At 40.1% G+C, this 27231-nt stretch overlaps 1 pseudogene; it reads right to left on the bottom strand.

The window, feature by feature from the left end:
• Positions 1-5319: 5319 nt before the first annotated feature.
• LOC114557018 (myelin-associated glycoprotein-like) lies at positions 5320-14306 on the bottom strand (annotated as a pseudogene).
• Positions 14307-27231: the final 12925 nt, after the last annotated feature.

Raw genomic sequence — 27231 nt, 5'->3', positions numbered from 1 at the left:
TTCTTCTTTTGTACTTCTTCCCCTCTTTGCGCAATATATATTTATATCACATTGTTAATGTGCAGTTTTAACACTGAGTAATAAAGTGAAACAAGTGTTGATTTTTTTTTTAGAGCATGTTCACGACTGTGAAGGGGTGAGACGATTTGAGAAAGGGGAAGTACTGTTTATGTGCTTAAGAAAAGCTTGTCATCTTAACAAAACAAACATACTTCTACCAACTATCCTTCTACATTGTAATGCATTATACATTACTGTATGTGCATAGTAGGATGTGCATGCATGTGAATGGTCTGCATAACTGGTTAATATCTGCAGTGCCAGTTAAATAATGATGGTCAATTGTCAAAGATAGTCATTAGTTTATTGATTAGTCAGCTCCCATCACTGTTTAAGTGCATCAAATACCTGCAGATAAAAGTATTTATTTAAATCATAATTTTTAATTAAAACATGCATGATTTTTTTTTTTTTTTTTTTTATTCTGCCACTGGAGGGCCCCGAAGTCTAACAATTTTCCAACTGTACAGTATACAGAGTTTTAATTATTTCATTATTCTAAACATAGTCTGGAATCGACGGCAATTCATTTACCAGATTATCGCCGGAACATCCGACGCCGCTGGATCTTCCACTGGATATCCCTGGAAACATTGACAAACTATTTGCTGAAAATGTGCATTGTGCAACAAGGCAAGCCTGCTTGGTTCTTTCGGGGAATGGTTGTAAAGTTTTACAAAAAAATAAGTTTACAGCATTTAGTATCTAACTGGGACCTTACAGCGCTGTGGAGATAGGTCAGGCAAGCAAGACTATTCTAAAATAGTAGTCGTGTGGCTCTAGTGAGGCTGAGAACCACCTAGAAGCCAACCCAATGCCTCCATAGGGCCAAGGACTTTGACATTTCCATTATAAACTAAAGGTGCGGAGCTGTGGAAGTTACTCAGGATTAATTTTACAAGGTTTAGAAAAAAGAGAAGAAAAAGAGGAAAATTCTACAGGAAATGTTCTGTATTATAACAGTTGTACAATGTACTTACATATCACTGTTAGATCAACTGTTTCCATCAGGGTGTTGTTCAGGTGTTTACAGTCCAGAATCGTCTGTTGATGACCAAAGTGCCCATTCTACATTCTTGCTGCAGGAAGGTGTCAGGGTCGTTCTGCAGATTCATTTTGGTTCCATTTTTTTTGTATTTTATTGTCGGAGGATTTCGTACATATGATGAGAGATGGAGAGAAACTTGTACCACTGTGAATCTGATTCAGAGTCTCACTCTCCTTCACACTTGTGTTCCCAGTAATTTTAACTTCCTTCACATCTATAAGACAAAACGATTTACTGTACTATACATAATATTGTAACACAAGTGGCTATATGAACAGCTCAACAACAACACGGATACATTAGATAATTATTATTCCACTCAAAAATACATTTATAAGATACAAGTTGTTTTACCCCTCTCTGCCTTATTTCTTTTTCTCTCCACAGTGATATCTGCTGAGGGACTCTGCTCATAAGGGACTCTCTCTTTTCTCGCCTCGCCTTATCAAAAGATGTATTCAACCATTTTTGGGATTTAGCTTTGTTCACTTAACCAAAGAAGTGAAACTAAAAAAGTAAAAAGAGCACGGCACAAAGTTTCATTATGGTGATGTTGCTTTTCAAAAGAAAGAAAAGAGACAGCATGAGAAACAGACAGTTCACAGTTTGTTTTCTATCAATAATCAACTGTTTCCAGTTCGTATTGTTTTTATTTTATTTATGTTTGCGTGGAACTGAAGACAGATGAATTTGCTTGAGGCATGAAAGACTTGTTTAAAATAAAAGAGCAAGCAAACTACATAATTGCAGAAATCCTACTGTCATTAAGTAACAGTGCAAAACCCTGATCTTGATTATTGTGTCAATCATACAGTATGTGTAGAAAAAAAAAATCTCCATAATGATAATTATGATCACAACAAAGTATAGGACAAATTTGCTTTACAACACACTGTGACAAAAGATTAGGTAAGACATATTTGATATTTCTACTTTTTCAAAGAAATTTAATAAAAAATAAATAAAAACTGTGAAGCATTCGAAGACAGGAAGTGGTTATTGACTTTGTGCATACAGGCAATTTAAGAATGCTGGCCAGCATATCCATCATCAAGTCAACAGAACAATGTCTTAATAAAAGGCAAATCTGAGTCAGAATAGCTGGTTGACAAAAGCTTTGTTTACATGCACAGGGAACTGCATTTTTAACTTGTTTTGGCTTGAAGTGTGTTAATATGCTCAAAACCCCCTTATACCTAGCTCATTGCATTACATACCACTACATTTTGTAGATTTGCTCAGTTTTAAAAACAAATCTCCAGTATTTCATTCTGACTTCTTCAGTCAAATGTAACACAAAGTTTTTTAATACTTGATACATGACTTGAGGCTGGATAAGACAAAGGAATGCCTCCCAATGATATTGTGTCAATAAAGAGGTAAAAGATTTTGAAAATGGAAAACCTGCAGCAACTCGTACTCTCAGCTGCAGGTGAACAACTGTAACAATGCATGGCTTTGTAATATATTACCACCAACACTGGTGAGCAAGATCTCACTTATTTCATGTGTAGTTTACACAATGCACAGCATAATGGGTATGAAAAATGATCTTATACACTTTTTCCTCATTGTATTTCTTTGCCCTGCTTCATAGAGAACCCAAGGCTTCATCAACATGGTTTATTCAAACTGGTCTTTTAGCAGAGAGAGATTTATTATTTTTTATTTATTAGGTTCATTTGAACAGCTTAAACTGAAGTACTCCTCATAGTGCAATTTTGTTTTCATATTGCCATCGCTGCCCATGAACAGTCTACCCATATATGGAGTTGCCACAGTGAGAAGCCTTTGCTGTGTTTTGTACTGCTGATTGTAAAACCAATTAGAAACAGCTCTCAGACACACTGCTGCCTTGATGAACTTAATCAATCATTTTAAATGAGACTGCCACAGTGCAGTGTTGTTTTATAACATACGTTTATAAAGCCTTAGTCAGAGCATGTGTATCAAAAGTAATTTAAGTCTTCAAGAAGAGATCATTGCACATCTCTAGCTAGATTTTAGTTTCCACTTGAGCACTATCAAAATCAATAAATACACAGTTACAATGTCTGTTTAGGAGGAGAAAATCAGAGGACAAGTTGCTTAATTTATGTTTAAAGTCAAACTGCAGCCACTATCTTCTAAGCATGATTCATTTAGACGCCAAGTGCTGTATTATGACTTACATTGTTAAAACAATCCAATATACAATACACAGTAATTATCTATTTGCATTTTCCCTACATTGAATGAAAGTGAGTAGACCCATTTAAAATATCAATCAAACGATTAAATGTCTTATTTAAAATGGCAGACCATGTTAGTAAGTTAAGGCTGCAGTGTGTCGATGAGTCGTGAGAGAAATAGAGATGTGGGACGTGCAAGATGTGATTCAAAGCGGAAGAAGCAGAGTGATGGCTTCATTGGGGGGTTGAGACTATTCTCATAAATGAAAGGGATACTCCACTGACTTACTGGCATAAAGGTCAGGTATTTGTCATGGACAGTACAGCTCAGAATGTGAAAACAGTTGCATAATGTCCTCCTATAATGCCACTCTGCTTGGTAAAGTCTGAGAAAATACAGAGTTACAAAAAAGGCGCATGGGGTTTTGAAAGACATGGGCCAATACCAGGCATGGAGGGCCTAACAAAAAGATGCTATTGGTTGCTTTGTGGGTACTGTGGAATACAGTGGGTTGGGAGGAGTCTGGACAGCTCAGTCCCTGTAGCTTTGCTTTTGCTGTAGATCCTTTTCAAGGGTTAATAGAAAAGTACACAGCTGGTATTGTACTTTAAATCAGCCTCAATTACAGTCAATAAGAAGGTCACAGCCTGCATGTAAACACAGCCTCAGATTTGACTTTGACTATAGTGCACACTAGTTTGATGTTGGTACTATTCACCAAGCTCATATTAAGACAATGTTCAGTCAAATGTATTTGAATGATGTGTGACATAAATGTGTGAGATAAAATGTTTGTACTTCTCACACTGGCTTGTATCCATAATTGAAGTGCATGTTGGGTATTTACTGTACATACTGACATCCATTCCCTATCAATATACGTCTTATTAATATATATATATATATTATTGACACCATCATTATCAAGTTAGACGATTAGTGTGCTTTGATATTACATCACAGGTTCATCAAATGTCTTTGAATAGCACAACCAGCTGGCTAGTCAGCATCACTTTTTGTCATTCAAACATCTGATGCAACCATGTGAGAAAAAAGCATCAACTTCTCAAGTGAAGTGATGCTCGGACTTCCCAAAGACCCCAGTGATCAATGATCTTTCAGCACAATTCGAACACACACACGCATACAAACACGCACATTGTCTAAATGAGAGAACACTTCTGCCACTCACGCTCAAATATATTGTGCTTTAGGTCTGTACTTTCCAGATCAATCAGAGAGCTAGAACCCATGCTTTAAGGAGAAGAAGTAGAAGATGAGACAGACATTTTGGCCACACTGAAGGAAATTCACCCAAAATCTCAACACATTCTACAGTTAACTGGAAAATACTGGAAAGAAGTTGTGGCATTTTTCAGAACTGGACAGTGTACCACTTCAATTTACAAAACCTCTTCAATTATTATCAAAAGTGATGGTGACATTTCTTCATTTTTTTGAGAGGCTACCGAGTCACAGCACACATTAAATACAACTACGTGTAAATAAGATGCTGAGATGCGTTTCCATCTCTAGCCTCAGTCACTCATCTTTTCGGGATGTAATTAACCAAAGGAAGGAGAGAAGAGAGGTTTGCTCTCTGCTGATAGACACACAAAAATATAAGGGAACAAAAAGCGCAGTTACTCCTTGCCCTGATGCTTCGACTGGCAGCAGACACAGTGACAGTTACAATACACAGATGTAGAGCAAATAGTGATGACGGATGCGAGCACTCAGATGTCTGTCTTTTGACAATAACATTGACAATCACAATGGAGAACATGGAGAAAGCAACAAAAAACGTGGTTGCTAGTTAACACTGCATGTTTTAGAGCCCATGTACTACAACTGAGGCTAACACATTTCCTTTTACATTGTCCAGTTGGTCATGCTCCGACCCAAAAAAGTACCAGTTTTCCCAAATGATGGCATGTGAAGGGGAGTCCTATGGAGAAGGGGCAGCTTGAGGCTGGGAGGGAGTAGTGGCATCAACATTATATGTGACAAATCTGAAGAAATGAGAAAAAAGAGTCATATGCAGGATGGAATCCAGTAGAGGAAGGAGGGTTATTACACAGTTTTATGAGACAGGACATGTGTTGGGGCTGCCACTGCGTCTCGCATAGTCGAGGGATCAGGGAAGGATCGCGATTCATTTGGCTTTGATTTCCGTGTAGTTGCTGCCATCATCCCCCTCCCTGAGGCCCCCCTCCTGGACCTGGCCCCGATAAACTCCAGAGCAGCGTAATTCAGCTCTTTCCTCTTCAGTCCTGCCATAGAGCCCACAGGTTGATAATCCCCGTCTTCTCCCTGCAGACAGAAGGACCGATCAGTGGCACAAATGACTGGCAAGGTGCTGGTGGCACCTCAGATGACAGAAGAGTGTGACAGACAACATAAAGAAAAAGTGTTAGTGGTTACTGGTCGACAACTGACAGGGAGACTGAGATGTATCCTGTTAGTTTGGCAATTTGTGTTAGCAATGAGGCAGCCATGCAGAAGGCAGTTTCGGAAACAAACGGCAGTGTACAGAACACAGAAGCTGATATGCGAGGAGATGTATCTGTCACTGAGGCTTGTGGTTTGTAATGGGGATTGGTTTAGGAACCTTACCGTAGTTTCCTCTAGAATGGAGTTAAACTTTGAGCCCAACAGCTCTGTCTTAAGCTGTGCGAGAGTTAGGGGAGAGAAAAACAGACAGAAAAACGCAGAGAAGCGATGAAAGCAAGAGAAAACAGTGTCTGGAAAGGTCATGGTTGGAGCCACTGGAGTGCTAGTGGGAGAGACTCCTATTTCCTCATTTTCAGAGGTCAAAATGGGGTCTCATAATTTACAACTTGTTGCATAACACAAAACTGTAACCCCAAACAATCTGAGAATGGTCATCCAACCCATCCATCATAATCATAATCATTGACATCAGCATGTCTCACCACTTTCTTCCTCAGATTTTGTTTGTCCTTCTTGACTGCGCTGTAGTACAAAGCTGGGTTCTCCAGGACCACGTCCTGCCTAGGGTTGCCATTCTCTCTGGGGGACGGAGTCACATAATCAGACTCGGTCTCGACTGCCACTAACGCAGGGCGACACGCCAAGCCTGGGCATCCATTTTAAAACAACAAGCTCTGTAAGGTTAAGCTGGAGGCCAACTGTGGGTGTGAGGTGATGTGGTTATTTTATGGGTTTAGTCGCTGAGTTCACACCCACTTCAGGGGTGATTTGTCAGAGAAAGCGTGCAAATTGGTGGGGTCCAAATATACCTTGAGGCTAAAATAAAGCACCTTTGTTAAGAGGACTACCTGGGTTTTTATTTAGCATAGCTAGCAAGGATACAGAAGCAGTGTCAGAGCAGGGACTCGAAATATAAGGTTAGTCCAGCTTGCTGACCCACTCCCCAAGGCAGCCAATGTGGATCTCCAGGGATTTCAACGGGGGACTTGTCGTGGCAAAGAAACTGCTAAATTGCTCTGGATAAATGATTATCACGTCCACATCAATCCCACATCCACTCATATACAATGTGCATCAATGTGTTTTAGAATGGATGACTAGGCTCAAGTGTTTCCTTGGATTTTAGAAAATGCTGAGTGAGGAAAACGACTTCTGCCTCGCATCGGCCTCTCCATTAGTTTGTCATTTATACTCACTTCTTGTTATTGTGGCCAACATATCGCACTGCTGCAATGATGAAGGCTATGACCGCCACTCCTCCAATGGTGCCAACTATTACTGCCATCATGTACTTTTCTGAAAACAAAGGTGATCAAAATTAAAAAAAACGAGGGTATACGAGTCACATAGAAAAACTGTGTACCTAGCCGACAAGAAGGCACACTATAAGTTAAAGAAGAGCATAGGGAAGAGGAAGACAGGGATTGACTTAATCACAACAGGATTGCATCTATTTAGGGAGAAAAGGTCTTTGTTTTTCCAATGAGAACACAATAAGTAGGAAAAGAAGAAAATAATTCTAATTCTAATGTTAGTAGAAAAAAAAAAAAACATGGCGAAAAATCAGCGTTGTGCTCACTGCTATAGCTTGCAGAGAGAGATGCTCTCTCCATTGGAAACAGTGACCTTTTTCTGCAAAATGTCAACTGGTGCGTTTGGTGTGAAAGCCCTTTTCATCTGTCTCTAAATACTCCTACGCCCAAGTACGTCCTCCCTACTTAAGAGACATTTTTAAAAACAAACTTCAAATGTGTTTCATTTCTTAATACAGAAATAGAAAAGGCTATACTACAAGCTTAATACAGTATTTCCTTTAAACAGCTGGGCACTGGAGTTTTTCGAAACTTTACTCAAACAGAAGGAAATTTGGGGACTATTTTCTGCTGTGGATCCATACACAATTAATTAACTTATGGCAGCAGGACAGTGTATATGGTATCGGCTTAAAACAAACTACAGTGCCCATAATTATATTCATGGTAATAAAGGAAACATGTCACCCAGTGCAACATAGGCTCTTTGATGTTTTTTTTTTAATAGTTTCTGGACAACAATGGAGCTCTATGGCACAGAGGAATACGTTTAACAGACAAAACATGTTAATAGGATCAATTTACAGTTGGTTTTGGTCTTTTCATGGGCTCTGTTGACATAAAGAAAAACATAGAATATCACCAGACTTACTGCATAACACAAAGGAATGCTATTAGATAGATGGTGAGGAGGAGGCAGAGGCAGAAGGAGGACATTCTGATATGGTTTATCAAACATTACAACAAAAATCACAAGTAAGTAATCTGTTTTGGTGTACAGTTAGTCTCAACTCACTCTCTTGCTGTAGCTCCAGGTGTATGCTCTCTCTCCCGTACATGTTGTAGAAGCTGCAGTGGACGTTGACGGCAGGGCCGCCGTTGTCGACCCTCTCACCTTTCTCCCGCAGCTTGATCATACCCGTGGAAGTGTGTCCGTCTGTGTGCGTGTAGAAGTTGTACCGGCCGTCTGTTTCATTGATGGTGATGTTCAGGTCGGGCAGGTAGAACTCGATGGTGGGTTCTGGGTTTCCTGTGGCGATGCAGACACACTGGACACCCTCCCTCACCACTGTGCACTTTGACTCATCCAGAAGGACCGGGGCATCTATTGAAGAAGGAGACAAGAGAGTAAAAGAGCTAAAATAACAGCATTGAATATGAATATGAAACACAGTTATCTCGCAGTTATGCTTCATAAAACATGCTTAAACAACCACTTTGTATATATTTGTCTCTGTTTCAGCATTTATTGTTTATTATTATTAATGTTTAATATTTTGTTTGTATGTATCCACCCAATCACCAAAGCAAATTCCATGTAGTTCCACTACTGTGGCAATAAACTGCTTTCTGATTCTGATATTTTGGTCTGGACCAATTATCCAATTATTCTTATTTTCTTAATGGAAGTAGGAAATTGTAAACCAAAAAAGCAGAGTATTTTACTTCAAAAAACTTGAAACAAGATCTTTAGAAATGCTCATTACAGATGATCCAAGTATTGCCATGATCCTTTTGAGCTGCAGATCATTATAATTCTATGTCCTAGCTACGTTTTACACTACTGTCATGCAGGACAGTGAAGCACTCACACTCAACAGTGATGTTGAAGGAGCTACTGGCTCTTCCGTGCTCGTTCTCGGCCAGGCAGCGGTACTGCCCGTCTCCCTGCGGTGTGATCTCTACGATCTCCAACACTGACAGCTCGTCGGCGGTGATGGTCCCCACCAGCTCCCCGTCCTTCAGCCAGGTGAGGGTTGGGGCCGGGCTGCCCTGGGTGCTACAGTGCAGGGCCAGCGAGGATCCCTCTAGTACCGTCATAGAGTCGTTTACAAGGGGCTCGCGGGGAGGGTCTGCAAAGCAATGTAGAGACATTTTAGATTTTTTTCTTATTTAGATTTTGGAAAATACTTTGTTATCACGTACACTGTAAGAAAATACAAGAGATGGTCTACTACCTGTACATCTAAGAGTAAAACAACTTAAGCGGAATCATATGTTTAACATTGTTAATGGTCATGCCCCCAAATATTTATGCTCTAATGTAACCACGGTCCACATACAGCATAGTCATAATACTAGGGTCACCATCCGCTCCTGCATAGTTCCTAGAGCTAATAATGCAATTAAAAATTCTTTCTTTTACACTGGTATCATGGCATGGAATAGTTTGCCTACTGCTACAAAACTCCTATCATCACCAGGGATTTTTAAAAGACAGGTCAAGCAGCTTTTATGGAACAAGATGAATATTTATTGATGAATTGGATAGTTTTTACATCATTTTTGTTTCTTATTTATTTTGTGTGTTTATTTTTATGTTATGTCTTTATTCCATTCCTAATACTGTATGTCTTTTTAGTCTGAGTTTGTCTGCTGTCTATTGTTTCCTGTTTCTAACACCAAGGACCATGCTGGAAATAAGTATTTTACTTTAGCATGTCATCCTTTTGATTACTGTTTTATCGTCTTGATCTAGAAATAAATAAATCAATCAATATCAACTGACAAAATGTAGTTAGAATGGGAAAAAAAAAATTTTGTTTGTGAACATGTCATGGCCTTTTAAGTTGATATGGCAAACTTGTGAGTAAAAAAGTTGCTTATTTACTGTACACATGCAGCAGTTACAGAAAAGGATTATCATTCCTTTTGAGTCATGTTTCTCTACGAATGTTTTGAAGCTTTTTCCATTGAAGAGGCTTTTGTGTTGTAACTGAATCCAGGCTGAGAAAAGTTTTGTACTTCACCCAGCTGCAAACTTTTAAGAGGCACGTAAGCCTACAGAAGATGAGTATTTGATACTCAAAACATTTTCAGTAGACTATTCCTTAATTGTGTTGATGGGAGAATTCAAGCTAATTGTACAATCCAAACTCATTTTAAATAATCCCCAAACTTTTAAATGCAATGTAACTTGCTGAGTCCTGATTCCCTACTACATACAAACTGAATGTACAATAATGTTGGAATCGGGACACACAGCAACTATCTCAGAGACTTACACTTGACAGCCAGGTACAGTGAAGTGTTCATGGTGCCGTAGCCATTGTCCCCAACGCAGGTGTAGATTCCCTCCCTGCGCAGGCGTCCACATCGTCCAGGGAGAGGGAGACGTTGGACGCCGTGTCCCACAACAGCTCCTGGTCTCCGAACATCCAGGAGATCCTGGGAGGAGGGTTACTGTCCACCTCGCAGTGCAGCATCACAGAGCTGCCCTCCATCACTTCAGAGGACACGTTCACCCAAACAGAACGTGGAGCATCTGGGACGGAAGGTAAGACAAAGAATTTATTGTCCCAGGACATTGTGTCTGAACAACACTCATTTTAAATAATGACTGCCTCTTAAAAGGAAAATGGCTGGCAACATATAACTCAATGTAGGACAGCGATGTATGCATGCATGACAAAAAACACTAAAGAGGATATGTTTGACTTTTTGGAAACGTATTAACCTTTGACTGGAAGACACTCAAGAATGAAATCAGCTTGATAGGAAACATAATAGCTGTTAGGACTCTAGTATGGCATGTCAGACACAACAGTCCCTTTAAGACTATAGACAGAGGTGGAAAAGCATTGTTATTACTCAATGGCCCTATAGTGCGAGGTGCCTTTTAACTTACACTTGACGTCCAGAGAGATGAGCCTCTCATAGACCAGTGTGGTGTTGGGGTAGTAGACCCTGCAGCCCAGGAGCTGCCCGTTGTGCATGGGTCTGGGCGTGAATGTGAGGGTGCTGGAGAGTACCGCCGTGTTGCTCTCCTCCAGGTAGTCAGCACTGAACTCTGGGTCAGGCAGGTAGTCGGTGTACATCCACTGGATCTCTGGAGTCATGTCGGGGCAGTTGTCTGGAGCGTAGCACGTCAGCTCCAAACTCTCATCGCTGACAATCTCCTCCGGGACATCGATGTTGGGTTGATCTGGTGGACAGGAATGCAAAGACTTTACTGGATTTCTTAATAATAGTAAGAGGAACTTTATTTGTAAAGCAGTATTTTATCTCCATGCAGACAGCATAAGCCCTGTTTTCACCGGGTTTTAACATCTGTTCTGAGTGACATGATCACAGATGGACAGCTCTACAGTTCAGGTGAGAACGCACCCAGGATAGGAGGCATTTTAGTATGGATTAAGATCTGATCACTTAGACCACATTCGGAGGTCGTCTGGGACGCATAAGTCCAAATTCTTTTAAAAGTGTGTCCTGTGTTAAGTTAAAACTAGAGCAAATATACTGTACCAATCATTAAAATATAATAGTACCGCATAAAAATCTAAAACAATAACACAAAATAAGTAGAATAAAAGAATGGAAATGACAAAGAAAGATTAAATGGAAAGGTCTTTTGAAAGAATTGTTTTCAGCCTTTGTGTTGAAGTGATTAAAAGGCAAAACTCTTTACTATTACGGTTTCATATTTCTGGTTTATTGGTTACAGTTGAATGTATATTCCACTCTGATCAGTGACTTACCCAGAACTTTGAGCTCAGAGAAGTCTGGGTGCGTATACATGTTGGCTCCACCAAGGTCAGCACGAAAGTAGTATCTCCCTGAGTGCTCTGTACCAATGTTGTTGATGAGCAGAGTGCAGTTTCTCTGGTGCAGGTCACCCAGGAGCTTGGTGCGGCCCTTGTAGCTCTCGTGCACAACGTCTGTGCGTGATTTGAAGACAACGGGAGGGAAGAGTTGAGGGTGGGCTGGCCAAAGTACCAGATACCGTGAGTGCCACGGTACGGCCTGATACCAGACGGATACATGAAGGTGCATGGAATGACCACACAGGAGTTGGTCATGGCCGAGATGTCCCGAGGTACCCAAACGTTCCACTGGCAGCTGGCATCTGAGAGAAGATCAGAGACAGACAGTGGTGGAATGTAACTAAGTACATTTACTCAAGTATTGTATGCATGTACAAATTTGAGGTTCTTGTACTTTACTTGAGTCTTTTCGTTTCATGCCACTTTCTACTTCTACTCCACCACATTTCAGAGAGAACTATTGTACTTTTTACCCCACTAATCTGACAGCTTACTAGTTACTTTACAAATTAAGATTTTGTAGTTTATAAAATACAATGTTTTATTATAGATTATTTAAAATACCCAACAATATATAGGCCTACAAGTACAGCTGAAATGATTAGCCGATTAAACACTTAGTTGGTTGACAGAACTGTTTGGATCGTTTCCAGTTTCTAAAATGTGAGGATTTTTCTGCAGAGTACTTTTACTTTTATTATTGTTAAGTAAATTTTTGTGATGATACTTACATACTTCTACTTAAGTAACATTTTCAATGCAGGACTTTTACTTGTAACAGAGTATTTTTACAGTGTGGTATTAGTACTTTTACTAAAGTAAAGGATCTGAATAATTTTTCCACTGCTGGAGACAGTGTAAAATCACTGCATGTATAGTGGTTGGTGTGAGGCACAATGGAAGAATATGTCTACCATCAAACAAGGAAGAGGAAAAGGAATGTATTACCATTAATGATCAACAGCAGTGGTAAGAGCAGCTCCAAACACCACATGGTCTCTGCTCAACGTTGGACCATAGACGTCTGGAACAAATAAGATCCTGTCAGTCACACATTCATCATCATCGAGATGTCCTGTTTACAGCTCTGGTGCTGCTGCGTGACTCAGACGCTACATCTACCTCCAAGAATCACACAAATTCTCACAGTGTTTCTGAGATTTAACAGTTTGGATTCTGGGTTTTGAGTATAGCATCAGGTGCCAAAAACTCCATCAAAAAGTAGGGCTGCACCGATCCGATATTAAGATCGGATATCGGCCTCGATATTGACAAAATAGCTGGATTGATGATAAAAATTAACAGATCCATCCAAGTTTTTTTGTTTTTTGTTTTTTCATCGCAGCATATCCTAAAGTAATTTATCAGCAGCACGTGTGTCACATGCTGGAAGAGTTGAGTTAACCGTTAAGCAACATGGAGCGAGCCAAAGAGTTGGCTGTGTGGAGATAGTTCACGCTTGCCACGCCAACTAGTTCGTCGGCTGTTTGCAATGTCTGCAAAGTAAATGTTTCAAGGGGTGGTGGTACCAATGCAAAGTACAATACTAGATTTGAATGCACATTTTTTTAATAACAAATAAATAAGAATTCAATACATTACATCTATGTTATTTGGTCTTAGTTAGGAAAGTAATGTTGAGTTAGGAAAGTCTGGTGCCTTTAGTCTCTTCCACATGGTGGAAGGAAGGTATAAGGTGGAAGGTATACAGTTTATTATTAATTCAACAACGGTATCGGATCGCTATCGGGTATTGACAGATACACAAAGCCCTGGCATCGGTATCGGGACTGAAAAAGTTGGATCGGTGCATCCCTATCAAAAAGTAGTAGAATGTGTTTGATAAACAACTTTTGAAAACCACAAAGAAAAAACAAAGTAGTTTTGATCTTTAGGACTATGCATTTAAAAAAAAAAAATGTAAAAGTCCCAAAGGTTGTACAATTTGCTCAGCCTACAGAGGAAAATCTAGTCTTTTCACTGAATCACTTATCACCAAAATTGGAGTTAGGCGATGTTCGCATCACAATATGTTCCTCTGCAAAATTAAACATTTAGAAACATTTGCCAACAAGCAATTCCACTTTCAAATTTTTTGTACTCATCACAGATGGCTCTGTATCAGTTTTCGTCTAAACACAAAAAGCTTATTTAATGCCTCAGATGAAACAAAATTGATAAAACACAGCAGCGAAAAGTCAAAGACATACATTATTATACAGGACCACAATGGAAATAAGTCTTGGACTTTATTGTGGTTTTATCCTCGGTTGTATTTTATGTCCTTTTATCATGTGTAAGGCACTCTTACAATTAAATAAATCAAATCAAAAATACAAAAGCACCATGAAGTACCTTTTGTTAGCAAACTGTCCTTTGACTTGTACTGTGGTCCTACCTTGAAATGCTGATGGTTAGAAACAGACAGAAGCTCTGCAGGACAGCGTGTCAGCAGCTCCACTAGAGGGCGCTCACTCACACCCAGACAGCTTGACAGCCTTCTTCTCTGTAACAGAAACAAAAAAAATGAGTGACATCAGCATCATCAGGGCATGACATCACTCACAGCCCCCTTGCTCTCACAGAGCCGTAGTAAGTGACACAATTAAATACACAAACTCAGCGTCAGCCAGCACCTGCTTGCCCCCCCACCCCCTCAGTGGAGTCACTCATTACGGCCGCCATACGTAAGCCCGTCCAATGAATGACACTCACTGTTGACCGAGCTCTTACACAACACCAAACCCCAGTCATCACACACACATCATGTCATCAGCAGATTACTGATACTATCTGCGCTATAGTTCAAATACATCAGGAGGTAAGGGAGACCAAGAACGGAATTCAGTGATTACAGAACAAATGCCACTGCATTTATTAAAGAAATAGCACAAGTAAAGGCACATAAAACATTCATTATCACAGCCGAATAAAATTCTTTTCTTTTTTTAAATCCCACTGCAGATGGTTTTGCTCACTTGATATCTTTATGTTTTTGTGTCTGGTTGTTTTTGTTGGTTTTCTCTTCTCTTGTCTCTCTGTTCATAGTCTGGGATATCAACTCAGTTGTGGATCCACATAGAGGCATGTAAAGACATTGTATGTTGTGGTTACTTTTTATATACAGTACATCTATATACTGTATGTACACGTATTTTCACCTAGCCTACTTGTATGCACATAATAGTCCTATGTTTATGTTTTACCATTATTTGTTCAGCTCTGTTGTCTTTGCTTTTAGCTCTATTCCTATTGCTGTCTTAATTGTTCTTGGACACGTGTGTAGGTACATTGGGAGCAACTTAAAACCAGAGTCATATTCCTCGTATGTGGATACAGACCGATATATGTAGTACACAGACAGATATTTAGGCCAAAGTGGACTAATCTGTTTTTAGCCTATGGCCTTCATCAGAGCATGCTCTTTGTGTCCATATCAACCTTGTCCTGAAGATCTGTGTGTGTGCTACCTTTTTACCTTTGAGTATTCAACGAATTGAACTTTGGTCTAGCATCACAAATAAATACTGGGAAGGCGCATCCTCTCAAAGACCTAATTTTTTTTAAATAGTTCTTTTAAGGAAATTCCAGCCAATGATGATAATAATAATAATAACACAGGAATAATCTGTACCTCTGCAGTTAAATCAAACTGATGTGCTCCCGCTGACTAATAATTAATGATAATAACACCAAATACTTCATCTCACTCTATCCAATACTGTTTCCTTATTCCTTTTAATTACTAACTTAGCACTGACTGTTCACAATGTAATATTTAAGGTTGTTAATTTGTACAATTTAATTAATTAACACAATGATTTTTGCTGTAATGTGTACCAAACATCTGCAGTCTGAGGCAGGTAACAATGATCCATATCAGACAATATTATTTACACTCAGTGCAATGTTGCTTTACCTATTATTTTTGAGTGTTTAGTTTATAGTTACATTTTCAACATGCTAACTGCCGTTAACGTTGTTTTAAAGACATTTGTAACTGTTTAAATGCTATGTAAATAAAATATGTACTATTATCAAGACCACTGTTACTTGTGCAGTATGATTAATACATGCAGAAGTAGAAGCAGAGGATTGAGCCTCATGCTGCAGCAGCCGGTGTGTGCAGATGGCAGGCTCAAGAGTGGATATGTGTATTAGAGCTTCGTGATTAACACATCCAACATCCCACGGAGAATCCATGACCAATACTAGCCTTGTTTGTGAAGAAGAAGCAAAAAAGGCTGTTGTTTTGGAAATTGCAAGAGGCCATGGATTTGTCATGCTGCTCATTATTCATCATGCAGTCACAAAATGCGTTAGATATTTGAACACTTACAAGAAGTTTACCTGGCAAATAGCTGCCTTCTACTTTCCAATTTGCCACTCTTCTTTCAATCCAGGAACCCATGAGCTATCGGTCTGACGTCAATTTAGCCTTTCTGGGGTTCCGGTGTAGCCAGTGGATATACGGATAACATATATCTGGACCAAGACTTCCTCTTCTGTGCATCGGTCATTGTTTACAGTCTGAGTTGATACGTTTTGTAGGTGTTTTAGGTCCAGACGAAATTTTGGGGTAATCCCTCTTTTGCTCTTCGCACGGACTGTTTACCTGCATGCAACTAAAGCCCGCTCAAAAGGGATTGGTCAACACTACTCGGATGACAAACAGAAACCAGAACGCGTCCGATACCAAAATATTGTCCTGTTGCCTACATATTCTGCATTCATATGCAGATATCTGTTTATAGAGATTATTCTTCATTGAACTTGCAATAACTGTTTTTTTGGCCACTTGGTGGCAGCAGAAACAAGTCGTTAACACAACATTGACACATCATCACCTTTTAAGGTGATATGGGGAACTTGTTAGCAAACAGTGGATTAACATATAGCAGTTACAGAGCAGCCTTGTCATTCATTCGTTGTCTTATTTCTGGCCACCTGGCGCATGTAAATCCAGTATTCACTCTCTTTAAGATCTGCCTTTGGTCTCCACCAACTCCTGAGGGAAATAGAGGGAAATATCTGTCTCTTTATCTGCTAAATGCTCCATTATGTTTACCAGCTCATCTCTAACAGTTTACTGTTTGGTGCTGCTACAGTGAGTTTATGGAGCTTCTTTGTTGTCTGCTGTAGCCAAAAACAACCACGAGAGTGGTGAGAGTGAACCAAAACTCACTATAAAGCTCTGTAAAGCCGAGGAAAGATGCAAATTCAGGTGATAATTCTCTGTAGGTTCATCGCTATGAGCGACCCCTTTTCACATTTGATACATTGTTGCAAATCGATTACAGACGCAGACGGTCACATTGAAAGGGGTCACACTTGGAGACATCTTGGCCCATAATGACACAACTGTTGGCTGTGACAATCCTAACTTTTCTCCAATGTTTCGTCAAGCTCCACCATCTGTGCTGCAACAAAAGGCCAAGAGCTGGGCGAGCGTGTCCAGGCAGAGAGGCCGTGCATCAGCAACGCCAGGAGAGAATGGAGCCGAGCAGCCAGGCAGGGCCACTGACACCACCACCAATCTCAACAACAATGGCCTCATTGATGGGGCAGACAAACGGCTGGCACAGAGCACACAGCATACGTGTGCACACTTTTACACACAAACACACACACACAAATGACACATTAACAAAACACTTGCCTCATACCAGCCTCAGCACCAGGCTCCTGCTCCCTCTCAGTCCTGACTTCTTCTTCTTCTTCTTCTTCTTTTTCTTCTTCGTCTTCCCGTTGTGATTGTTCTCCCTGAGTTGGTCGCCTTGCTCCGAATCCTAGATGTCTGATTCTGTGGGACAGGATAGAAAAGGGAGATAAAGAAAGATGTCAGAAGAGACAAGGGGAAGGGGAAGAGAGGGAGTCTGTGTGAGCTCTGGTTTACATGTGTCGTGGGCAGCTCTGAATATGCGTTCAGGCATTTCTGGAGCCGTTCTTTGGCCCACTCAGCATTCCTTTCCTCGGTTCCACCATTTCCCTGATCTGCCCCGTGTGTCTTGATGCCTTCAACTCTGGGGCATGATCATACTTCCCTCTGAGGTCAAAGCAAAGTACGTTGACATCAGTTGAACTGTTTCGTGCTAAGGGAGCCAAAGACACATGGGCAAACGCTGCGCGGTGAAGGAATGATTACTCAATATCACAAAGGCTGCGTTAGAGCAACATACGAAGTGTAGGAGGAACATGCAAGATGAATATGTAAATTACAGATTTGCATTAGTTTAATAAAGAATTTGATCTTAGAATGATTCTTAGAATTAAACTCAAGAAAGTGTTTGAACCTGAGGCCATGTCTGGATGAATTTGAATTTGAGAAATAAGAAAAGGCTTCAGGGCATGATCGTTGATCTTTCCGGCTGTATGCAGATCAAATATTTTCCCTGCTGAGGAATGTCTGTAGGCGTGGACTACAAGCATGGATCAACTCAGAGGTCCACCTAGTTTACATATAAGAGTAACAAAGGCAACTTGTCTATCCAAGTGGCACTTTTTCCCACTCTCATTGTTACATGTAGGGTGAGTCACTGTGTCCAAAAGCCTTTAGGCCACTGTCCAAGTGATGGCATCGACAGAGCCTTTGATAACCTCAAGGGAATCCCTCAATAAACAGAGTGGAGAAGAGCTGAAGAGGAGAATTCTGCATTTACGCTCTTGAACCATGTACAAACAAATACATGGCATGCCATACCCCCCTACACACACATGCAGCATAAGGCAAGCCAACACACTTCTCAGTGTGGGGTGTGCAGATATGTGACCTTCCTCTGTGTCCCCCATGTGCTGTTTGTAAGCTCAGCCTGCTCCATTGTCCTGCTGGGACTATAGTCATTGTATTGACAGTATGTATACATTAAGAGCCGACGGCGTGAGCGTCCAATGGAACTGAATCATGTCATGTTTGTTTCTGTCACACAAAAAAGAAACAAAAAAGACAAACGAAACGACAAGAAATAGCCAAAAGACAAAGCTCAGTTTAGTCTTGAAGATATGTCATCTAAAAGTACATCAGTTTGTCTTCATCTGATCTTTTTGCTGCAATGTGCACAACCTCCTCTTCTAATATCAAAGGCAATCAAACCTCAACATAATCACTTATTCCACATCACGCTTCAGGGATACAGATGCTATCTGAACAATCAGCTCTGCTAAATCAGGCCACGACACCTTTAATGAGTAATTTCACATTAATGAAATTGCTCACACAAACCAAAAGGCTCACACAACCATTTGACTGTGCCAAGAAGAACATTTACATTGTGAACATCGTGCGGCCCTTGTACAAGAGCTTCACCGTGGCTCTTGGACATAGGGGAAAAAAGAATGGGAACCTTGTATGCAGAACACTGGCCATTGTGCGAGGCAGAAACTGGAGGATTTTTTTCCGAAACAGGCCCGCTCACAGCTTGCGCTTTGCTGCTTGCCTGTGACGTGTGTTGGTCCATCAAAAGCTAAGGCCCCCACTAAAATACCCAGAGGAGCAGATGGTCTTAAAACATGACTGCTCCCACTCTCACACATGCCGCGCTGAGCTGCGATGAGCACAGCGCACCGCACACAAGCACACACACGCACACACCAGATACAAACATAAACACGGAGAATTGCCAATATCCAGTCACACAGTCTGTTCAAGTTACTGCAGAGTGCTGGCATAAATAAAAGATTCATGCTGGACTTTTAAGTGTATGTAAGGTGCGTACATCTATTTCATTTTTATTGCCCATCACTATGTTGTATTTTAGTGTTTAATGGTTCTTTTTGTCTATTGGCATCGGTTTGTGTATCTTATTTTGCTGCTGTACCAATTAAGTTCCTCTTTTATAATTTTTCAAGAGATTTTTTTTGGAATTGTTTATATATATATATATATACACATATATATATATATATATATATATATATATACATACACACACACACACACACACACACACAGTATATACTGTCAGAAACCACAGAAAATGGGATGTCAAGATGTTTTTCTTTCTTGGTATTTGCACGTTGCTGTAGGTGTGTCTCACGTCCTGCTTACAAGTTTGTACTGATGCTACATTTATTTGTGCATTTTTCCTTTTACACTCTGCATTGTTATGTTTGGTTTAAATTTAAAAAAAAAACTGCATGCATTTCTTTCTATTTTAAGATAAGGACCTACAGAAATAGATCACATTTTAGGAGTATTTTACCAAGAGCACATGAAGTAAGCATGACAATAGAGTACGCTTCAGTTGGCAGATCACCAACATAACAAGAGACCACTTATTTCCATCTTTTCTACCTTGCAAAGCCGGTGACTCTGGCAATCCCCAGCCCAGTGGGCAGATGGTGAGCCACAGGCCTCCTCTCTCATCAGAGCGCTCTCCCTTCCGCTCTGAACCAAAGGGGGCGACAAACGGAGCCGTCACCTGTTTCGGCCACACAGACAAATAAAGTGTGGCCCCATCCCAATGCTTGCTAAAACCATCCACTTGACTTGCTGTTCCATACCGAAACAGTGCTATCTGATTTTGGTGTCGTTTGAAAGGATGACACATCTTTGCACTAAAAAGAAATAATGGTGGGAGGGATTGTCATTCTTGAAGGAATGATGAAAAATGAGTTATCTACGGTTACATTACAAAACCTCAGTGCACTATAATCAAAAAGATATAAAAATCCCCTTAATCTTACACTGAAATTCTAGTTGGATAAAGCCATTTGACACACACGTCTATCAACTCTTACAAAATGTATTAATTGGCCTAAAGGGGAAGCTATAATTAAAGGTCCAAATCTTAATCTCAAATGTGTCACCACTGATGTGATTAGCCTAACCTGGAGGGATTATGCTTTTTGGCACTCGATCTAGTTCAAAATGCATCAATAGGGCCATAATTAAGAATTACGATTAGGCTACACAGCTTCACCACCACTACTCTGATATTTATTAAATTTATATTTATTGTTTCCCTTTTGAAAACTGCACCACGTTTCTTCTACCTGTAGATGCAGTGAAAAGCCGGAGGCTTCTGACAGTCATTAAAGAAAACACATCTTTCACTCGGTATCGTAATCCAAACCACTGCTGTTAAATTACTTGTGAAACTGTTTTGGTCGGATGTGAATAACTGGCTCTTCTACCTGGAATCAGACATCTGTTTGGATATGGTAATACGCTCTGGTAATTACAGGAATGGCTCATCGCTAATGACAGTAAAATCTGTCCAGTAATGATTGGCTGGGCTTTTAGCAGCCCCAGCCATCCGAACGAACAAGCACGCACGCACGCACGCACGCACGCACACACACGCACACAAAAAAAAAACACTCAATCACTTGTGTACATGCTTATAAATCATCACAAAACCCGTTCACTCATGCACGCAGTCATTTAGGCACCCACACACTTCCTCATTACCTGACTCCGTCTAACTTGTGACTCATCTATCTCTCAATCGTTTCACTCACTCATTCTATGAATGCTTACACAAATAAGCACCCTGACTGTACGTGTATGACCTTACAGAACAGAAATAACAGATAGATAGATAGATAGATAGATAGATAGATAGATAGACCCCCCGTTGCAGCTCATGTGGTTAGGGAAACCACAGAGAATGATTAGAAGTAATTGCTTATTAGTCACTCCATTTTGTCCTCGCCTGTTTTCCATTCCTTCATTCTTACTTAAAAAAATCTCCATTTCCAAAAGCTCCCAAGAGCATAAAAAAAAAAAAAAATCAGAACACAGTGCAGCTGCTCACCTGTGTAGGTGACCGGGACTGATTCTCCAAGCGTTCAGCAGTTCCTGTATGAGCAGTCCCAGCAGCCTTCGCTTGGACACTCTCATGCAAAGCGTCACACCAGCCTGTTGCCAGCAAGACCTCTCGCCACTCTCTGTACCAAGCCCCAACGGTGGAGAATAAACTGCCCGCCCCACCACCACTGCCTCCACCACCATCATCACCATCACCCCTCCCATATGACAATCAGTCCTTCAGTGTAGCAGCATTGTTCTGAGGCTTCGCCCAGAGGCTCAGCCATTCATAAATACACACAGGGTCACAAAGGGCCACACTGTTCCCCCTTGCCCCAACAAATATGGTGAGGCTTTGAGATCCGAGGCCTTTCTATCCAACACGGCCAGTTTCTATATGCTGGATGGAACTGAGCATACAGTATTTGGTCATTTTGAATTGATGGAGAGCATTTTTTTGTTGAGGTCATTGTAACAAAAGACAGGAAGTCAGTTTAGTAGGGGTGTGACGCAGATGAGCACCACTATGAGGGGAAGTAGTAAGGAAGCCTTTTCGTTAAATCTGTCACTGTTTTGAGTCTTAAAACCCAAGTCAGCACTTCGGATGATAGACAAACTATAGAACCAGAACAGTGGATTTGCCCGTTCTAGCCCAGTGAAGCAAATCTCCTTTTCAGAGCATGACATAGTGGTAAATATTTTTTGATGCATTTCCCCACCTTCCAGGCAACAACTGGGTTTCCAACCATTTACCTACAAAGAACAATCAATTTGCAGAAACAGGACTTGCAACCTAATTGCAATGTGGTACTGTAATTGTAGGTTATCTGGAATATATTACATAGCAATAATTTAAGTTTGACAAGAAAAGAAACAAACAATGATGATGATGATGATGATGATGATACCTATATCATCGTTTTTCACAAGTCTCTGCAAGTCAATTAATGGAAACAAGTGAAAAACTGGAGGCTACTAAAACATCTTGAACACTTTGCTGTGCTATGATTTAAAGGCAGGAATACACAAAGTACAAATAATTTGTAGTAAATGGGCTAATGCCTAAACTCTAATATGGTCCTTTACACAAAGTTACACTTGTCGGCTCTAACATCAAGCTGTAAAGTCCAACACCTCAATACTTAATTATGCTACTAAAAGTTATGTAACAGACAGAAAAAAACATCACCTATAAAGAGTATCACCTGCTTTTATTTGTGATGTGGGATGGATAGTAGAGATGAAAAAAAAATCCCATGTTTGTTACAAGACAGTTGTGTGGTTGAAGAGTTGGTTGTGTTAGAATTAAAAACATGCATTTACAATATAACACTATAGTATAACCACTGAATTTGGGTTTAATTACACTGATTGACAGACTTTTAGCTGACATGAGGTGGTCATGTTTGTTTGGCACATCTGGATTATGGGTTATATGGGAGGTTTCATATAAACTGAATTTTCCCAGTCATAATTACAACTTTGATGTTGACGTGAGCAGTATAGTACAAATCTACTTAACTAGACTAAAATAACTGTTTTACCTTAGAGACACTTAAGACTTTTGCACTGATATCACTGGGCTTTGCTCCACTTTACTATAAGGCCGGCACACAAGAGTTGAGTATGAGAAACATCTCCACTGCCTCAGTGATCCAAGACACAACAGACTCTGTCATTTGATTGAACAACACAGTGAACTGAGGTCACCCTGAAGCTGCTTTTAAACACATTTTGTTTTTCTACAGTCTGTGTAACAGTCCCATTTTGCAACCCTCCTGCTATTCAACACATAATTCAACAAGCTGCAAAATCTAAAGGTAATCTGGGTAATGAATTTAATTTATGATATTGTGATTTTTCTCTACTGGTGAGGTTCGCCAAAAGCCAGTTTTAAAAAGGTCCATTTACAACTTCACCACATTGTCAATTGTTTTAAATCAATTGTACATCAAATTGGGCAATATGCCTGTAACAACCTGCCACCTTATCCTTCCCACAACTACCATTAATAAAAACACACTATATAAGCCTAAGTGTCGCATGTGGAGTATTAAAAGAGTTGCATGGTGCTGTGGCCGTGTCATGAAACCCCAAGACTTGTTAATGCACCCCCTCCCTCCTCCTGACACAGTAGCCATTGTCTCCCAGAGGCCTTCTCGGACAGAACAGCTCAGCTCGAGCCTGACACCGCACAACACTGGGAAGTCGATGTGCACAGATAATTGTCTTTTAATCACAACAATCCCCTTTTTCTCCGGCCTCGCTCGTTTATTTCTGTCTCTTGTTCGACCTTTCTGTCTTGGTTGTAATTCTTGCAGCTTTTAGCAAGTTCGACCGGCCACATCAAGCCTGTGAACCAAAGCTTTTGTAATGGAAGCAGGGCTGGAACCAGGAATGATGGGTCCCACACAAGATTATTAAATCTATAAAAAAAAAATCTTTGTCTATAACTCAAACACACCCCAAACTATCAATTAGCAAGCCAGTCGCTGATTAAATACATATATGTGTATTCAATATCTGCTTAGGTAGAATTTGTTTGGTGTAGGATGCAAATTTCTACTTTGTCCAGGGTTTCACCAAGTCAAATTTAAGAATTTTTAAGAATTTTTTAAGACGATTATAATTGAAATTTAAGACCTATATCACAACATCGAAAACAAAGTCCGATGTCATAGTGAAATAATTCCCTGATTTCCTCATTGGCATTATAGGAATGGTATATGTATATACAACTCCACAGAATAAAAAAATAGTAATAATTCTAAAGCGCTGCGGGAACATTTCAATGAGCAAAGAGGTAGCGTTACATTGACATAGGAAAATTAAGACCTGTTTGAAATTATTTATGACCTAGAACACAATACTTTAGCAAATCCAAGACTAACCTTCTACCCTTCACCACAAAAGCAACATCATCAGTGGTTTGTTTAAATGCTAGAGCTCCTGTCAACCAACCTCCTTCTGTGGTTGTGTAATAATGCCTGCACCGATACAAAATCAGATTGGGACATTGTTGTTAAGGGGTCAGTGTGCAACCAACAGGTGCATTTTAGGTGGTTAAACTGTGTTTGATACCCCCTCCCCCACACCTTTCCGTCGATGTAATTGGAGACTGTTACCGACAACTTTTGTGCTTTTCTACAGTATACTGCCAATTGTATCACCCACTTCCAGCTTTGATTGGTCAGCTGTGTGGAGGTAAGAAAGTATGCAGGGTTTGAACTTCTCTTTAGCTTCCTTTTAAGCTGCGACCAGCAGCTCAATAGCTCCCTCCGTCAGTCGGTTGGTTGGCAAAAACATCCCCGGCAGAGATTTAGTATGGAGGTCAAGTGTTTGGGAGGTTGTGTGTGTGAATGGATGACTGTGTGGATGCATGCACATACATGGTCGCAACTATTGCGAATACATGCTTGTTTCATTCTTCACATAACTGTTTTCATCATGTTGTTCATGAACAAAGCAGTGCAACAGCCATGAATGCCTGCATGGTAATAAATGGTAACACAAAGTGTCTGACTTTCACTTGAGAGAAGGTGGTCATCATCACATCTCCAAACCAGTCAACTTGGTTTTAACCATCACCACAATCTTCTTTATTAACTTGATAAAATGATCTGATGATTAAAGCTTAGAAAACCTTTTAAAAGGGCTGGACACTCACGGTAAACCCACATAGGTAATTTTAATTGTTTTGGCTGATTGAACCTGTGTGGGCGTGCACAGTTTGGGCTTGATTAATAACTCCTTCATTCTCATGTGGGATTTGTTGCACCTGTAACAATCAGAATCTGCAAAGTAACTAGTAAATAAAGCTATTAAATAAATGTAGTGAAGTAAAAAGTACAACATTTGCCTCCAAGAACTGTAAAGTAGCATAACTGGAAAATACCCAAGTAAAGTACAAGTACCTACAATTGTACTTAAGTACAATACTTGAGTAAATGTACTTGGTTACATTCCACCACTGATTTCTGGGGACTCTGGGTAGACTTTTGTAACAGCTGGCAACAAAACACACACCAGAATATACACAGTGTAAACATGCACACATACATGCTGTTACAGTACTATGTAGACACGGAAGGTGGTGTGGGGGGAGAGACGGTGTGTGGGTGGGTTTGTTGGGATTGTGCTGGACAGAGACGGGTGACAGAACAACACACTGAGAATGGATCCATTGTCCCTCTGTGCACTTAACTGGACGGAAGCAGTCAGCTGCCATTTACAACTTTACAACTGCTAGAAATGATTGCATTTTGTCTTTTTATCATTGCCTATACCTTGCTCACCTAAATCATTTAACACTTCGGCCTTTTATTGGACATGCAGTAATAAATTAAAACAAACATTACATAAAAAAAATTACATTTCTTTCCTTTCAGAGTGAAAATTATATTGTACTAACTTATTATTATGTTTAATAAAAATTCAAATTAGGCACTAAAATAGTTTCTCTTATTGGCTATATGCCCAAAAGTATTATGATGGAATTTTAAATGTACTCTATAACTCAATGAGGGATTATTGACCCAATTCAGGATTTCATATCCACGGCCCAAACAGGCTGCTGTCCCTGTGTTACATGGGAATTTTATTCCCCAAGGTGCAACTAATCTCAAATGTGTCCTACTTGGCCTAAGTTCCCATATTGTGTTCCAACTGTCAGTGTGTAGCTTGAATTTGGAGTGTGTCTGATATGCAGGTCATTTTCTGTGTTTTAATGTTACTTCATCAGTATTTGTCCAATGACTGACACCACAGAGATCTAAAGCAATGAGAGCTATGTATTTGCAATGAATGACAGTTAACATGTGAAAATAAAGTGATTCCTTGTCATGGCAAGAACAATATGATATCCAGTGTTTGTTTTTCTTCTGTCAAAATATTTGAAAAAGGGGAGTTTTTCTCCAGTCATATATACTCCGATGAATACATGATGCATAGTCAAACAGAACAGACAGCCCATTACTTATTTTCTGTGTACCGCTCTTGGCTGAAATCTATTAAGACGTGGTACAGAATCAAATGTAGGCATACCGTTATGAACAAAATTATGTGGAAGAGCTATAATTCACTCAACATGCATGCCACAGTGCTGTAAGACATCTTCCCCTTAAGTGTTGCCACTAAATAATCACTAGTCCTAGTCATTAGTCCACTTACTCACATTTTGTTTCAAAGAGGGATTTAAAAGTGATACATTTAAACCAGAAAAGAAAACAAGGGTTGTGACTCAGAGTAATCAATAATAATAGTAGATTATAGGGCAGCAAAGCTCTTACCTTATCAGATGATCTGAAGCCAGTGAGGAGCTCAGTCGTTTTCTCTCCTTCAGCATTTGCTTTCTCTACAGCTCTTCCTCCTCCCTCTCTCTCTGTGTGTCAGCAGATTGGGTCTTTGGGATACAGAGCCTGTAATTGGAGGGGCTTGGGTTTTAGAATGCACACATTATTGTTTCATTAAAGGATAATTCTAATTTCTACAAAATGAGTCTTAATTTTATAGTTTTGGCCAGCATTTCTATCATTATGACACTCACCAAAGCACTTTGGGCTGAGATCTGGGAACACGGCATCATCACGGCAATGAAGTCCAACGGGGCAAGACAAACTGACAGTTTAGCCAGACTATTATCTTAACCACTATATTTAGAGGTAAAACTGAAAG

The sequence above is a fragment of the Perca flavescens genome, chromosome 6, assembly GCF_004354835.1.
Source record: "Perca flavescens isolate YP-PL-M2 chromosome 6, PFLA_1.0, whole genome shotgun sequence".
Taxonomy (NCBI): domain Eukaryota; kingdom Metazoa; phylum Chordata; class Actinopteri; order Perciformes; family Percidae; genus Perca; species Perca flavescens.
This window is presented reverse-complemented; position numbering and strand designations above follow the sequence as displayed.